The sequence below is a fragment of the Cervus canadensis genome, chromosome 12, assembly GCF_019320065.1.
Source record: "Cervus canadensis isolate Bull #8, Minnesota chromosome 12, ASM1932006v1, whole genome shotgun sequence".
Taxonomy (NCBI): domain Eukaryota; kingdom Metazoa; phylum Chordata; class Mammalia; order Artiodactyla; family Cervidae; genus Cervus; species Cervus canadensis.
The window spans coordinates 58,239,953-58,255,256 of NC_057397.1; the positions used below are offsets into that span (position 1 = coordinate 58,239,953).

The window sequence follows — 15,304 nt, forward strand, 5'->3', positions numbered from 1 at the left end:
AATTTCCTGCTTCCCTTAACTATGTAACAGTCGCCTTCATGGTTTCCTCTTTTCCAAACTTTCTATTTTCAATCCCATTGATGCTAGAGAAATCTTTTAAAAATACCATGTCCCCGATTAATGGTTCCCAAATGAAGTTCAAGCTATGATCCCTACGTTTCACCTCACCCTCCTTTTCAATCTCATTTGCAGCGGTACCTATGTTGGAGCCAGAAAGCTAGTTCACAGTGCTTTGAACTGGCCCATTTCTGTGCCTTCTCATGCAGTTCCGTTGCCTGGAATATCTGCTCTCAAAGTGACTAATTTCCCTTGTCTGGAGTGTCCGCTCTCAAAATCTGTCTCTGCCTTTCCCCAGTAGCCTTTCTCTCACTGAGCTGCGGTTATTTCCCCCTTCTACTAGATTCCACACAGCATTTTATCTGTTTACAACAATAACTTAGTTATTTGGTGTAGTTGTCTTATTTCCCCTGCTAGACTGTTATCAAGATTTCAAGTGTATTCATTTCTAGCCTTCCTCCCTCCAGCAGGGGGTCTGGTAAACTGCTGTGCTTGTAAATGTTCTGAAACGTAAAGAATTTTTAAGGAATGAAAGAAAAAACCAAGAGACAGCACAGTGAAATATGGAAATATGAAATCAGGAATAGAATCCACAACCCCTGGTTTTTACCTAATACTTTCACCTCAGAGCCTACATTGAGCATTGCTACCTTCTTACCCAAGAAAGCTCTCTTTTCCTTTCATATCTGATTTGTAGCAACCACAGTGCTACAAAGTAAACATATGGTCGGGAAATGCCAGTGGAAAAAAGTCTCAGTCTTTATTGCAAAGATTTTGGAGTGTGTGTCAATATACATTTCATTCGTGCGTCTGAGCTGCAAGGCGTTAGCACGGGAGGAACTCAGGGTTTCTGATGGCGAGCGCGAAGACATTTTAAAAACATGAGAATAAATTAAAAGCCATGTAGGTCGTCCTAGGTTCCCCAGTAAAAATAAGTTTGCTCTGGAGTAGTAAAATTAAAATGACCGCGCAATGAGACGTAGGGAATTAAAGTACTGTGCCCGTCTAACGTCGGTAATGCCCTCTCCAATACAGGTCCTTCATGAATAAAGACCGGGTCAGCCGGCCTCAACCCTTGTAAAAATAAAAGACGTAAAAGCCACACTCCTTAAAAAAAAAAAAAAAATCCTACTGCACCACACTGCAACGTGCGAACACTGGGGACATGCCCACGCGGTCACAAGCCCCTGCAACCACCCGAACACTGGGCCGAGCCGTTTTGGCCCTTAGAAACTCGCTTCCCAAAAAAAAGGAGCGCCGCATCCCGCGGGGGCTGACGCTTGACCCCGGGAGTGCAGTCCCCAGGCGTAGCCTATAGAGCCCGCACAAAGCGGAGAGCTCTCGAGGAGGGGGCGGGGGCGGGAAGCTCCGGGGGTGGCCGCCCTCTTTCACCCTCTTCCAGGCAGAGCAGGTTCCAGGCAATGCAGGCGTCGCGCCAGCTTCGGGCCCGAACAGCGTTCGGCGCCGCGGCCGCCGGGACCAGCTCCCAAAGCGCCCCGGTCCGCCTCCGGCGTGAGCGCAGGCGCCCGGGCGTCGGGGGCGCCGGTGACGCCGCGCTCTGTCCCGGCCACCTCCCTTCTCCCCCGCCCGCCCAAGTCCGCGCAGCTGGCCCTTCACCGGCCCGGGAAGCGGCGGTGGGCTGGAAGAGGCCGGGGGCGGGGGACTGGGTGCGGAGGAGGACAGGCACCTGCACCGCGAGTCGCCCCGCCCCGCCCCCTTCGGCTAGCCCCACGCCGGCCCTCACTCTCTTCCGCCCGCTTCCCTCCTCTCCGCGCCGCGGCCCCGCGCCCTCCGGCTCGAGCGGCGGCCCGGCCGGCTGTGACGTCACCAAACCCCGCCCCTCGGTATAAAGCCTGGCGTCGCCGGCGCCGCCTTCCCACACTCGCTGGCTCTTCGCTGGGTTGCTGTGTGTTTCGTTTTTTTCTTTTTTTTTCTCCGCCTTCTCTGCCTCTTCTCATCCTTTCTCGCTCTCCAGCTCTGCGGTGTGACGAGGCCGAATCCTCTCTGCACCCAGCCCTCTCGCCTTCCTTCTTCCTCTGCCCGCGCCGTTGTTCCATTTCTCTCCCTCGGCCGCCGCCGCCGCTGTTGCACAGCTGGTGTCGGTGCCGCGCTTTTCCCCCCACGTCGTCCCTGCAGCCTATGGCCCAGGCCGCCTTGGGTATTTCTGCTCAAGGTAACCACATCCCTCTTTAAAAATTCCGCCGAAAAAGAGAAGACGCTTTACCCGACTCTTTGGGCCGTTATCTCACGTGAGTAGCGACCCGAGGGGCGCGGGCGGGGCCGGGGCCGGGGCGCGGGGCGCCGGGGGGTGGGTCGGCCTCGGGCAGCTGTCGGCCGCCTCACGCTGGGCCCCGCCGACCGGCCGGCATTCCCCCGCAGCGTCCCCGCGGCCGGCCACCTCGAACATGGCGGCTGGCGGCGTGTGTGGCGGCGGCGGCCGGTGGCTCGGCGGCGGCGCGGCGGGCTGGGGCGGCTGGCGCGCCTCCGGTGGCCGCCGAGCCGAGCCCCGATCGGCCGCGGTTGGGGCGAGGGGGCGTGTGTGTGTGTGTCTATGTGTGGACTGGGGGGCGCGCTCGGGGGTCTAGCCGCCGCGGGGCTCGGCGTCGCCTCCCGGCGGCAGGCGGCCCCCACCCCGCTCCCGTGGTGCATTGCTGTTTCCGGGGAGGGGGCCGGGCTGCAGCCCCGAGGGGCCCTGGTGCCGCCGCCCGGCTCAGAGCGGCGCCGCGCCGCGCCTTCGTCTCGGTATCCCGGGCGGGCGGCGCGACTGTCTGCAACCGCCGCGGCCTTAGGCTATGAATGGAGCGGGGCGGGCCCGGCGCCGGCCTCCTGTGACAGCTGCCGGGGGAGGACGGGTGCCTGAGGGTGCGGAGAACGCGGCCCTCCCCTCTCTGCCGGAGGAAAGTTGACGCCGCCAAGGGGCCCGGCGGCGGGGAAGCCCCGGTGTCAGGTAGCGAGCTAGAGGCCTTTGGCCCCTTCTGGAAGCCTCGGGGCTGCCGCCCCGCCCCCTGCGGCGCTGGCGATTGGGCCGAGTCGCCTTCACTCACCCCGGGCCGCCTCCTGGAGCCCAAGGATTAGTCACCATGGCTTCGTTTTCCAGTCCGCGCCACGATTCCTGGGCCGAGAGAGGGAGAGCAGTAGGCTTGGGTGGCTTATCAAGTACTATATTGGCAGTTAACGGTGGTGTTTCAGTACTTCCCTGGTGGCTCAGACGGGAAGAATGTGCCTTGCAATGCAGGGAACCCAGGTTCGATCCCTGAGTCGGGAAGATCCCCTGGAAAAGGGAATGGCAACCCACTCCAGTATTATTGCCTGGAGAATCCCTATGGACAGAGGAGCCTGCCGGGCTACAGTCCATGGGGTCGCAAAGAGTCGGACACGACTGAGCGGCTAACAATTTCCACCAACGGTGGTGTTTTAACAGCCTTTTACAGTGTGTATCTGGAAAACGTGTGTTTCTTAGGCTAAGCTACTATTCGGCAACCTGAATAGGTCTGGCGCACTGTTAACGGCCCCATGATATTTCAGCAGATTTAAGTGGATTTTGTGGTTGCATCGTGGACACATTAAGATACTTTGTGTTCTGTCCTGTTTCCACCCTTGAGCCTCTCTTACTTGGATGGGAACATGAAGGCTCAAGGGGGAGAGTCCATATGTGATGAGGAAAGGTTGTTATAGATAAGCCTGGCAGAAATACAGCGAATGATGATAGGGCAGAGCCCTACCAACCTTTTGATTTCTTTTACAAATATAAGAGAGTGCAGATGCTGATTATGAAGGCAAATAAGCCCTGAAGAGTTAGTGGGAAAGATATAGGCTCCTGATGGTCATAGGTGATAATGGAAGGTACCCTAATCAAGTAATCAGTGCCGTCCCTCTTGCCACTCAGGTTTAACATTTTCAAACATACAGAGGCAGTGAAAGAATTGTACCCTCACTTGGATTCAGTAACCGATTAACATTTTGCTTTACTTGTAATTGCTCTATTCATTCATCAATTTTTATTCTGTGTATTTCAAAGTAAGTTGAAGACACCAGAACACTTTACCCCTCCAACTTCAGTATGCACATATCATTAGTTTAACACTGTTTAAATATTTCTTAAAAATTGGGTAAAATTTACGTAACAGCAAAATGCACATCTTGAATATACCATTTGACGAGTTTTAACAAAAATACAGCTGTGTATACAAACCTTTATCAGAGATGAGAAGAGTGCCATCAAACCCAGAAACTTCTCTTTTGCCCCTTCAAGCTCCATCCCTCACTACCCACAAAGGCAGTCACTGTTCTTTTTATTAACCATAGATTAGTTACTATGGGTGGAGAAGGAAATGGCAACCCACTCCAGTACTCTTGCCTGGAGAATCCCAGGGACAGAGAAGCCTAGCGGGCTGCCATCTATGGGGTCGCACAGAGTCGGACACGACTGAAGCGACTTAGCAGCAGCAGTTATTATGGAAGTCTATTCTACAACTTCCATATAAATGAAACTGTACATATTGTGTGAAAGGTTTCTTAAATTCAGATTGTTTTTGATACTCATCCACAGTGCACTCACCAGTAAATGGTTCCTTTTAACTGCTGAATAGTAGTCCATCATATGAATACTTTGCTTGATTTTTTTTTCTTTAAACAACTTTATTTTGGAATAATTATAGATTTGCGGAAAAGTACCAAAGATAATACAGTTATTACTTTATACTTCTTACCTAGTTTACCTTATAAGAGGTGGTACATTTGTCAAAATTAAGAAACTGACTTTGATACATTCAGTTCAGTTCAGTAGCTCAGTTGTGTGCAACACTTTGCGACCCCATGGACTGCAGCACACCAGGCCTCCGTGTCCATCACCAACTCCTGGAGTTTACTCAAACTCATGTCCATTGAGTCGGTGATGCCATCCACCATCTCATCCTCTGTCGTCCCCTTCTCCTCCTGCCCTCAATCTTTCCCAGGATCAGGGTCTTTTCAAATGAGTCAGCTCTTTGCATCAGGTGGCCAAAGTATTGGTGTTTCAGCTTCAACATCAGTCCTTCCAATGAACACTCAGGACTGATCTCCTTTAGGATGGACTGGTTGCATCTCTTTGCAGTCCAAGGGACTCCCAAGAGTCCTCCAACACCACAGTTCAAAAGCATCACTCCCTTGGTGCTCAGCTTTCTTTATAGTCCAACTCTAACATCCATACATAACTACTGGCAAAATCATAGCCTTGACTAGACGGACCTTTGTTGGCAAAGTAATGCCTCTGCTTTTTAATACGCTGTCTAGGTTGGTCAAAGCTTTCCTTCCAAGGAGTAAGTGTTTTTAATTTCATGGCTGCAATCACCATCTGCAGTGATTTTGGAGCCCAAAAAAATAAAGTCTGACACAGTTTCCACTGTTTCCCCATCTATTTGCCATGAAGTGATGGGACCGGATGCCTACCACCTAAACTCCAGATTTTCTTTGGATTTCACCAGTTTTTAATGTCCTTTTTGTCTAGGGTCCAGTCTCAGGTGCCACACTGCATTTAGTTGTCGTGTCTTTGACAGTCTAGAGAATTACCAGCCAAATATCCAATAAAATGTCCCCCATTTGGATTTGTTTGATAATTTTTCTCATGATTAGGCTGGGGTTTTGGAGTTTTGGAAAGAATACCAAAGTCATTGATAAAGGCAGTGTGAGGTGAGACGTACTGATAACTTGGGATACTAAGTTTCTGGGTAGTTACTGTCAAAGTGATGGGAGGTTTTTGGTGCATTTTATTGGTCAGCTGCTGACTCAGTTAACTCTAGTTCTCTCTGTGCTATTTGCCAAGATAGTAGGGACATAGTAGCAAGGGACATTCTCTTTAATCAACTGAGAGATTTGATTACAGTGGTGTACAAGATCCAACTGATATAAACACCACTCTAAATGAGACAAATTTAGTGTTACCTGTATCTTCTCCACCACCCCCCCCCCGTATTTTTATTTAATCTCCTCTTAATGGTTAATCTTGACTGTACAGATGAACATTGTTTATCATTTAAGTAAATGACCCTGTACCCCCTTTATTTATATTAAAATGTGCCTTTTGAAGTTCAGAACTTTCATTTCCTACTAGTATCTTTTCTGTTAGGTGGAAATGTTTTAGAGATACTACTGAAGAACATTCATGAATTCCTGAAGTTTAATGTCATTAACATTTCACAGCACTGCTCTTCAGTTGCACTGAGCAACAAAATAGCTACTGATACGTGGGAGAGGGGATATCTCAGCTAGGATAATTATCCTATTCCGAAGAATAGTTGAAAATAAACTCCTTCTCTGTTTCCAGTGGGGATGGCTTTTAATTTACTTAAATTATATTGGTTTGGGGAGAATTGGAACCAGAGTATTTCGTTGGAATCTAATGTGATGTTAATAGTCACTGTTGCATGTTGATATGGATTCTTTCCTAATTATCCATAAGTGTCATTGAGTATGTGATCAGGATACCCCTAATAGATTGAAAGAATATTTTACTTCCCCCAAGGGTGCCTCTATCCTGGTTGAGATATGAGATATGCTGAAGATGTGTCTAGAGTGCTTCTGAAATCTCAGATTCTTATGATTCCTACATTTCATCATTATTCTGGTTTCATTCTTACCCCCTATCTTCTAGAAATACTGTCAGGTTGTATTACTTTAAAATAGCAATCACTGAAGTACAAATAGAAGTGTAGGTTTAGTTGTTTAGGTTAGAGGTGATAAGTCTGTTCAGTCAAATCTTAATAGGTAAAAACCATTTCTAAAACTTATCATTTTGTAGAGTGTCAAGCATGTTTACATTCATATGTTGTTCCTAGTGATAGTAGAGTGACTTAGATGTAGATAGGTTAGGAATAAGAAGGAGGTAAACCTCTGTTACTTGTCAGATATGTTAGGCAGGTCTCAAAAGTTATTTCACATGTATACATAGTGTATTAGCTAAGTCACAAAATATGCTTTTATTTTTAATATGTAGTAGGATTTTATACTTAAGCAAAGAAAAAATTGGAATTTGGAGAGTAAAAGAAAGCTTCTGGTTAGTTTCAGATTATTAGATACACATATAAAATCTTGCATACATGTTAGGTTAGTGAGAGCACTTGTACATTTAAAAATTTTAGGCCACTTAGAAATTTGGGTTTTAGAGTAAGTAAAAGCAAAAATGGAATTGGGTGAAGCGTAGAAACTGATTGAGGTAGATAGAGCAACTTGGTAAGGTGACCATGACCTCAAATTCTGTCAGTTATGTATTCTTGCAGCTTGGAAATGCTTACTGTATAAAAACAGTATTTGATACCATGATAAACCCTTTGAAAACATCATTTTGTGTAATGTGCTTTAATGAAACACTTCAAACTGAAACTTCTTCCTGAACTTAACCTTTGCATCAACTTAACCTTCTTGAAGCACAACCTAGCATTTTTTAGCATATGACTTATATATTTTTATTTTCTTCTTTAGGGCGAACTTTCTGACCAAGTATACAACTACCCAGAGGGCCTAGGAGAAGTGCTGTATAGAGAACAGTTCGACTTCAACGCTGAGCCACCTTGGGAACCTAGCTGATGATAGGGGGGTTCCATCTCCTAACTTGTCCATGTAAGTATTTTCACATCTGTGCAGAGGGTGAGGAAGGGTCTTGTAAAATAGAAGTAAAGGAGAGTTCTTGCTCAGTCTTTTCAAAACTCTAAATTGTATTTACTACTTACTCCTTCCCCCACTATTTTTGGGCCATACATTGCAGCTTGCGCCATATCTGTTCCCTGACAAGGGGTTGAACCCAGGCCATGCCAGTGAGAAAGCCTGGAATCATAACCACTAGGCCACCAAGGAATTTCCCTACTTACCCATTTAGTTGATTCAGTTGTGCACATTATTACTATATTTAAGTATATACTGCAGGCTAAATTTCAGGAAATCTTATTAGTCCAGATTTTAATATAAGTTGGAGAGATGGTTTTTTATTTTTTTAATTAAATGTGGGTGGTAACTTATCACACCATTCAACCATTTAACTTGGTAGATTCAAGTATTTGGGCTTAAGTCAGAAAAGAAAGTTTATTTTTAAATATAGTAAAAGAGTCTACTCTCCATTCCACTCACCAGAGCACTATCCTAGAGCATCGCATTTAAAAGGTGAATCTTAATTCTTGTTTTCTGGTTATGAGCATCTTGCCAGATACAATGTGATTTCTAGAGTTTATATTCTTTTTCACAAAATGACTGTATAATACTCATCTGGTGGAAAAACTGGATGTTTCAAAGATAATGCATGCTTAGCTCCCAACATACCGCCTTCCCAAGAGATTTTTAAGGATAGTTTTTGACTTTGCTAACTTGATTTTCTGTATATGGATTTAACTTTGAATTAAACCTCTGTGCAGAATGCAGTTTTATAGTAAAGTGTTTGAATTTGTGCTGCTAAATTTGTGTGGGTCATTAATTAAAATTGTTTTATTATTTGTAGATTTTTTTAGCTGTTGAAATTTGGGTTTAGGTGTTGAGATTTGGGTGTTTTTAAGTGGGCTAGAGAACCTGGAGGGAGTAACATAAGAAAATTTCAAGAAAGAGATCTAATTGGATAGAGTATGTTAAAGGAAACCTTTTCAACCCATTTACTGTTAACCTCAAGTTATACAATTTTAGAATTTTTTTTTTCAGTCTTAAAGAGATAGAAAAATGATTTCTGTGAAGTTCTACTGACTTAAAATCCAGATTGGGGGGTTTCCCATACCGGTCTTCTCCTAGCTGTGTGAATTTGAGCAAATTGCTTATTTTTTAAATCACAGCTGAGAAAATTGAACTGGAACAGTTCCTTTAACCCTAAATAGGTTGATTTCTCTTTTTTTGAGTATTTTAATCATGCTTTGTTAATGCAGTGTCGTCTTTGGAACATTCAGTCAGTTCAGTTCAGTCATTCAGTTGTGTCTGACTCTTTGCGACCCCATGAATCGCAACACGCCAGGCCTTCCTGTCTATCACCAGCTCCCGGAGTTTACCCAAACTCATGTCCATCGAATCGGGGATGCCATCCAGCCATCTCATCCTCTGTCGTCCCCTTCTCCTCCTGCCCCCAATCCCTCCCAGCATCAGGGTCTTTTCCAGTGAGTCAACTCTTCGCGTGAGGTGGCCAAAGTATTGGAGTTTCAGCTTCAGCATCAGTCCTTCCAGTGAACACCCAGGACTGATCTCCTTTAGGATGGACTGGTTGAATCTCCTTGCAGTCCAAGGGACTCTCAAGATTAGCATAACCTAGAATAGAATTGGAGACACTGGATTCCACCCAGACCTGAATCAGAAATATGCATTTTAATCAAGTGGCTTGTATGCTTATTAAAGAGAAGTATGCTGCTGCTGCTACTGATAAGTCGCTTCAGTAGTGTCCGACTCTGTGCGACCCCATAGAAGGCAGCCCACCAGGCTCCGCCATCCCTGGGATTCTCCAGGCAAGAACACTGGAGTGGGTTGCCATTTCCTTCTCCAAAAAAGAAGTATAGTTGTCATCAGTTCAGTGCCAAGCCAGTTAGTTCTTACATTTTATTAGTCATCTATTCTACTTCCAGCGTATCTGATGTTTTCTCCTAAATTGGCTTGAAGATTTAAAACTTTTCTGGGTGCGGTGTGCTTGATTCCATAGTCAGAAGTAGATTCTAAGATGGAAATTTCATAGCAGGCTTCTTGTTTTAAGAAAGACCATATTAAAGGATGACTTCTTTTGTTGCAGGTCTCTTTTAATGAAAACTTAACTTTGCATTATAGTCATATTTCTAGTGGTATTTCCTCTTAGACTTGAGAAACCAATATCAGAGAGCTCATACATTGATAAATGATTCTGCCAGCTTAAGGAAGAGTCTGTAGGGTAATTAATACTGTAGAATTCAGAAAGTCTATAATTTTCTCCTCTTTTGTGTGTGGAGGTGTTGTGTTTATAGGCACAGATAGAAAATGCTAACATTATTCATTCTGCAGGTTATGGCAGCCAGAGTGACTGGCTGATTTATTCTGCCCAGGTACAGTATATATTATGTTAAGTGAAACTTTTAGTTCATGGTACTTTGCTACAGCCACAATCTCTTAATCATACAATTTTAAAATCAAAAGGTTTAAAAAAAATTTTATAGCTTCCTTGGTATGACCTAACCTGATTTGGGAACAAAAAGTTGACCTGAATCTGAGCTGAATCTGAAGCTATTTTTATTTTGACTTATCCCATTTAGTGCTAATATTCCTGAATTTTGCATTCCATAAACATCCTTAGATATCAATAGCAGTTTTGCGATACTAGATGTTGAAATCCTGAGATTTTTCCTGTGGAGCAACAGTACTATTTGAAAAATTTTAAGTCATTCAAAAGACTAACACACTGGCCTTCATGGAGAACAGTTGGTACATAGCACTGCAAAATGTATAGTTAAATAAGCTCTATTTGAACCACATTATACTCCCAATTGAAGAAGGAAATGGCAACCCACTCCAGTACTCTTGCCTGGAAAATCCCATGGACGGAGGAGCCTGGTAGACTACAGTCCATGGGGTCTCGAAGAATCGGACACGACTGAGCGACTTAACTTTCACTTCACTTTCATGCATTGGAGAAGGAAATGGCAACCCATTCCAGTATTCTTGCCTGGAGAATCCCAGGGACAAAGGAGCCTGGTGGGCTGCTGTCTATGGGGTCGCACAGAGTTGGACACAACTGATGCGACTTAGCAGCAGCAAACTCCCAATATTCCGGTAGGATTTCTGTGCAGGTGGTCTGAGCTCTCGGATTGACTTTTAGAGTTAGGTTTTCAAATCAGGTAATCATCTGAATTTTTAGATAGTAATTAAGTATCTAGAAACTTTATAAATTGCTTACATAGTAAAGTTTTTTCTTTTGAATACGTGTGTGGTGTTATGTGTGAGCACTGTAAAGATATCTTAATGCTTATCTAATATCTTATTAATGAAGGGTTCAAATTGTAGAAAAACTTTTGAGCACCTTTTAAATTTCTTAGACTCTATGCTGCAGTGGTTTTTCAGTGGGCTAGATTTTTTAAGTTATTTTAGCTAGAGCTCTGATTATGATTAATAGATCAGCCCAGTGCAAAAATTCTAAAGATTATTTCAGAAAACCAAATTCTCCTAACCAGCTGCTTCTATTAGCAGATCTAATGATGAAGTCAGATTAATTATTAGTGTATTCCTTTTAATGTTTTGCTCCTATTGATAAGAATGGAAAAGGGATTCAATTAATTGATTTATCTAAATGGAGCCTTAAAATTTTAAATATTCATGTTCTCTCTCCTGTTTGTTAATATCTACATGCTTTAAAAGGGGCTGCTTTACCTAAGTTGAAATTATTTTAATTGGGGACATAAAATGCTCCTAATGAATTTACTGTGTGGAGCTATTCCTTTGTGTTTTACTGTTGTCAGTAGGAAGGGCAGATTTTTGGCTGTCTATGGAGAATAGTTAGGGTAATTCAAAGATTCTGTGATGCAAGTCGATTGAGAATTTTTATTAATGATTGTTGATAGTCATCAAGAATCACAGTGATGAATAAAGCTGTCATTAAAGTATGTGTATCCCCTTGGCATGCAAAGAGCAGTATTCAGTGGTGCCTTTTTGCCTGTGTAAAGTAGCGCCAAAAAAAAAAAAAGCGTTCTGTATAAGCCCAATGGGAATAATAGCCTGTTACTGGATAAAATAGAGTTTGGGGGACATGGTACTCTTATTTTAGGCAAATTTAGACTTTCTTGGGAGGGCCAGATAGAGTAGCAGGCAGTGTAGACCATTCTTGAAGGGGAATAAAATGGTTCTTGGATTTATTACAGAAGATAGTTGAGCTGAGAAAATTAAAGTCACTACCAACCTGTGTATTCCATTACATTCTCTGTCGTCTTCAGAGTTTTTGAGTTTGGGGTTCTTTGCCCTGAAAAAAAGCATTTTTAAATACTTAATTCTTCTGATTAGGAGTAAATAAGATATTGTGTGAACTGTGTCTTATAAACTATAAAATCTAGGTAAATTGTAGCTGCTTTTAGGCTGGCCAATTGTTCAGACCAGCATAAGGAGCTGTTGCAAGTGAAATGCTCTCACCTACTAGAAAACACAGATCCTTTTGTCCTTCACCTCCATTCCAGGGTCATCTCTGCACACTTAATTAAGCAATTTGTCACAAGCTAACTGAAACAGCGATTTGGCCACCCTTTTTTTCTGATCCAGTGAGTAATGTGAAGAGCACTGTGGCATGAACAGAAAGTGCTTGTACAGGGCGCTGAGTAGCGAAGGGTCAGGCTGGTGAAGTTCAGTCTGCCCAAACCACACCCAGCGCCACGAGGTCCGCACTGCCTGTGTCTAGTGACTTGTAGCAGGAGCCAAGGTGATAAACTCTTTTGGAATGCTCTGCTCTAAAGTTTTCCCACCTTTATTATCTTATGTAAGCATGCATTTCATTTCTCTAGGATTTACTTGGTATGGAGTTTTGACTTTTGTTTGACTTGTTTGACTTACAAGTTTTGTAAACTTGTGAATTGAATTCAGTTGTTCAGATGCTCGATGCAATTGAGTGCACAATCATTACAGAAAATTCTGTTGGACAACATCACTCTAGGATAATTTTACCATGAATGTGAGTAGTAGTGTATTAATCTTAAAATATCTATTAATAAGAATCATAGGAATTATACACATCTTTCTCCTTAGATTTGTCTAGTAAAAAGCTGTTCCTCAACTGTAGAGGCTTTTCGGTCTTAAATTCTTGTTGAAGAATTCTCCTGTTGCCCAACATGTTCTTAAAATCACACTCCCTACTGTCTTCATGTGCTCATCAGACTGAAATTAATATTAGGCTTACATTAAATATATGACTATGGGTTATTTTTTGGCTATATTTCTCTTGCGTGACCTTCATTCCCTAATCAGGGATTGAACCCATGGCCTCTGCAGTAGAAACAGAGTCTTAAACACTGGAAAGCCAGGAAATTCCCTATCTCTTGTTTTTTATTGCAAAGATCCTTCTATGCCCGGTTTGTAAAGAGCTGCTAAATTAGTATAGTCTCTTCTTAGCTCATCATCTGGGTTCAGTATGATTGCCATGTAATAATTGACATGACCAAAAGCAGGATGGGATGTCCTAGTATGTTCAGCATGGCTACTAATAGCAAACTAAAACTCAAAGTGAGATTTGCTATCCTGAGTCCTGGAAGAGTTCCTATAGGTCAGTAAGAAAAAGTGAAGGAAAACAAAGACCACTGCCCCCACACACACAATAGGAAAACAAAAGGTTTAAATACAGTTTTTCTCTAGCAGACTAGCAGTTTCACTCCCAGGTATGTGGCCCTAGACTGATGCTCCCTAAACTGCCAGTCAGTAAGATGGACTCTTGCGGCAGAATGTCAGGTAGCACGCTACTTGGCTGTTAATTTGTGGACCAGCTAGTTTGCAGATTACAGGGTTTTTATTTTTTAATATTTATTTATTTTGTTGTGCCGAGTCTTAGTTGTGGCAGGCCGGATCTTTCAGTTGCAGCGTGTGTCTAGTTCCCTGACCAAGGATTGAACTTGAACGCCCTGCATTGGGAGCACAGTCTTAACTGCTGGATCACCAGAGAAGTCCTGTGGACCATAATTTGAGTAATGCTCCTCTTGGGCACATAAATAATAGCAAGAGATTATATGGTGTTTGTAAACAATATGGCCCACAGGTCCTGTTGTATATCTATAAAGAATAGTGCACAGCAGTGAAAATTAATGGACTTCAGTCCTGTCTGTCTGTGAAGGAATTGAAACTTAAAAGTTGAGCAAAAGAAGTTATAGTAGGAAAACAACAGTGATTCCATTCATGGTTCAAAACCAATAAAGCCAATGTTTTAAGGGCATATAGGGGAATAAAAAGATTAAATAACGGGAATGATGAAATCGAGTCTGAACATGTTTATTCTTGAGGGGATGCAACCACAACTACCCAGTAACCATGTGCAGGGGCTTCTAAGGTATTCAGTCCTCTTTACCTGGTGTGTAATGCAGTAATTATAATGTACACATGCTTTGTATAATAAAAGTAAGTTTTTCTCTTGGTGAGGTGGCAGTGAGATCTGCCCTTGGGTACTCAAAACAATAGTTCAGTGCATTTGTTTAAAGGGAATTTCCCTGTGCTGCACCAGGAAAACTAGAACGCTTGGAATTAACATGATTATGTGTTTGGTGCTGTTCATGTTGCATTACAATAGTTATCTGCAGTGTTACTACATTTTAATTATCATAAGGATTTACATAGTTTACTTCCACGCAGGTACACACTTGAAGAAATTTAGTCTTCACATCAAATAGTCAAGACACTTTTTTTTTGTTAAGGGAGCCTAATCTTGTCAATTAATCACTTGGAATAGTATATTGCTGTGAAATTCCTTTCTCCTTAAGATGTATTTTAGAACTTACTGTGCAGCATTTTGCATTGAGCAGCCTTTACCTGAACACTTCAAACTTAGCCTGTTGGGCTCATTTCCTTTAGGATTTGTGTATCACCTCCCCCTTTATATATTTCCTGTCCATTCTTGTCTTGTGTTGGTTTTTTTTTTTTTTTAAGTAAGTCTTCAGCAGTTACCTTAGTGTTCTTACTCTGAAGTTTTTTTCAACCTTATCACCTGAAAAAGAAACTAAAGGGTATTTATTGCCATTATTGGCTCTCTTCTTACTGTCAGTGAAAGCAACCCCTGTCTTGATTATCCTAAGTACTCAAAATAGGCTGTTACTATCCATCACTTTTTTTTTTTAATCCATCACTTATTTTTGATCCAGCATGGAAAATTTTTATATGATCTTAATGATAACACAGATTTATTGGCACTTCTTACCTACCAGTTCTGGTATGTGGCTTCCTGGAGGCCTGCTCCAGACCTCATGTTTTTAGTGCCATTGTCATCTTTCTGCTCTTGTGACCAATTATTTCTGAAGGTATGCTGTGTGGTAAGTAACATTTTTATGTGGGATGTAGAAGGCAAAGGTGATTTTTGACAGCATTTTTTCTTTTTTTTTTTTTTGGCACGAGAGATCTTAGTTTCCTGACTAGGGTTGGAACCTATACTCCCTGCAGTCTCAACCAGTGGACCACCAGGAAAGTCCTGCATTGTGTCTAGTTTTAAAGCTGTGAACTGAGTGCTAAGCATCAAATGTCTATGCAAAAATAAAAAAAGTAGAAATAGCCTTAGGTTTCTCCAGGGTAATAGTAGTAGTGTAAGTTTCAAAATATCTTACGTTCTCATTTTTAATGA

At 43.0% G+C, this 15,304-nt stretch overlaps 1 protein-coding gene across 4 annotated transcripts in view; it reads left to right on the top strand.

Moving 5' to 3' along the window:
* Positions 1 to 1,901: 1,901 nt before the first annotated feature.
* AZIN1 (antizyme inhibitor 1) overlaps positions 1,902 to 15,304 on the top strand; it is a 31,094-nt gene continuing 17,691 nt past the window's right edge. For 3 of the 4 annotated variants that reach the window (XM_043483371.1, XM_043483374.1, XM_043483373.1), the window contains exons 1-2: positions 1,902 to 2,306; positions 7,513 to 7,650. The gene's annotated coding sequence lies outside the window, so the exon portion shown is untranslated. The remainder of the gene's footprint in view (positions 2,307 to 7,512; positions 7,651 to 15,304) is intronic. The other variant, XM_043483370.1, reaches the window with a different exon arrangement.